We start from the raw sequence: 1,857 nt of genomic DNA, 5'->3' as shown, positions 1-1,857 counted from the left end.
AACCTAGTCGCCACGAGCGCATTTTCTCCGGCTGCACCATACACTAACACAATAACAATATCAACACGTTCGGAAATCGTGAATGCATTGTTTTCTCGGTTCATTGTAAGTCTAGTTTGTGCAGGAACTAAAAAATTAAGCAAAGTAAGAAATAAGAATCTCATTTTTAATGTAATCGGTACCCTGTTCTTATTTTTTACTTCTTTATAAAAATTACACTGTCACTACAAATTACAAAATAAAAACTTTTGTCTGGAATCTTTCACTTTTTAACACTGATGGGTCGATGGACGATGCTTAATATTTAATAATTAAGTGACTAATGAATTCAATACAAATACAAAATCAGTTTACTGCACAAATTTTTTGACAATATAACCTAACCTTCTTTTAGTAGTATTAGATTATACCGACTTAAATTATAAGGTTGCATCTCGGGTCGCATAAAAACATTTCCAAAGTTTTTAATAAATAACACAGGGTCGGCCTTCATTTTCGTTGAATAAAAAATGAACTTTAATTTACAAAAGAAAACGCGAAGATAGAACTTTTTCGTATAGTCCAGTTGGTAGAGGTTCGGCCTGTGTCAAACCTTGATAACCCGGAAATAACTACACAGGTCTACTTTAATTTGCTAACAAAGTATTTTATCAGGAAAAAAGTTATTAACAATTAATAGTGAAACAAATTATTTAAATTATTTTTAGTAGTTTTCTTTAAATAACTTAGCGGGATGACTTTGTACGAAAAAATGCTTATGACATGATTTTGTTCGTAATAAAAATAGCTACAAAATGGCAGTTGTACGATTACGAAATTTGTAATAACAAAGCCGTGAGATTGAAAAAACGGTATAAAACGTCAATTATTATATATATATATTGAACTATAGTTTTCGAAAGTTTTATCACTTTTTGTTTATAATTGACATTTTTACAGCCACTTTAAAAAATTGACGTTTTATACGGTTTTTTGAATCTCACGGCTTTGTTATTGCAAACTTCGTAATCGGACCACCGCCATTTTGTAGCTATTTTTATTACGAACAAAATCATGTCCTAAGCATTTTTTCGTACAAAGTCATCCCGCTGAGTTAATTAAGGACGGGATTTTGTACAAAAAATATCGCCCAGCGTGAGTCACGAAACGGGACCCCGGCAAATGCTGCTCTAGCGGCCAACGCTTCAAGTCTAATAATTTACACTGCAACCATATTCGCCCGATTTTTCAGGAACGGCTCCAATTTGTGTACATACAATCCTATAAGGAAAGAGAGTAAATATTTTATTAATTAGTAATAGATTATCGAGGACAATAATATTTTTTTATTGAGTAGGCAATAATTTTTAGTAAATAAGCTTAAACAATCTTATAATTATTATTCCTTCATTATAAAAACAGAAATACGGTTTTTAAAATTACATGTAGTTTCTTCTTCAAAAGTGACGTTAAAACACGTATAACATGGAATAGTCAACAGTCTAATGTTTATATTTTCACATTAACAATCCGATAATGTAAATTAACTGCTATTTTCAGTAAAAAAAATATATACCTAACCTGAAATATTTTTTTACTTTGACGAGTCGTTTTAACTTAAAAACACTGCTTAATTACTAAAATATATAGAATCTTGCTACTAATTGCGTTTGGAGAATAATATGTATAGGCATAAAATATATATATAATATTACTGTATGTATTTAGTCCATTGAAATGAAGGCTGAACCTCCATTTTTTCCTCTGTCGATCAAACCTGGGCGCAAATATGTTTTCGACCCTCAGGAATCCGAATCCGCAAAAATTTTTGACCTAGGTGATCAGGCAAGGGGTCAAAAGGTCAAAAACCCGTAAAAA

This window comes from Anoplophora glabripennis, unplaced genomic scaffold (assembly GCF_000390285.2).
Source record: "Anoplophora glabripennis isolate ALB-LARVAE unplaced genomic scaffold, Agla_2.0 scaffold3, whole genome shotgun sequence".
Lineage (NCBI taxonomy): Eukaryota > Metazoa > Arthropoda > Insecta > Coleoptera > Cerambycidae > Anoplophora > Anoplophora glabripennis.
Note: the sequence above shows the minus strand (reverse complement) of the source record.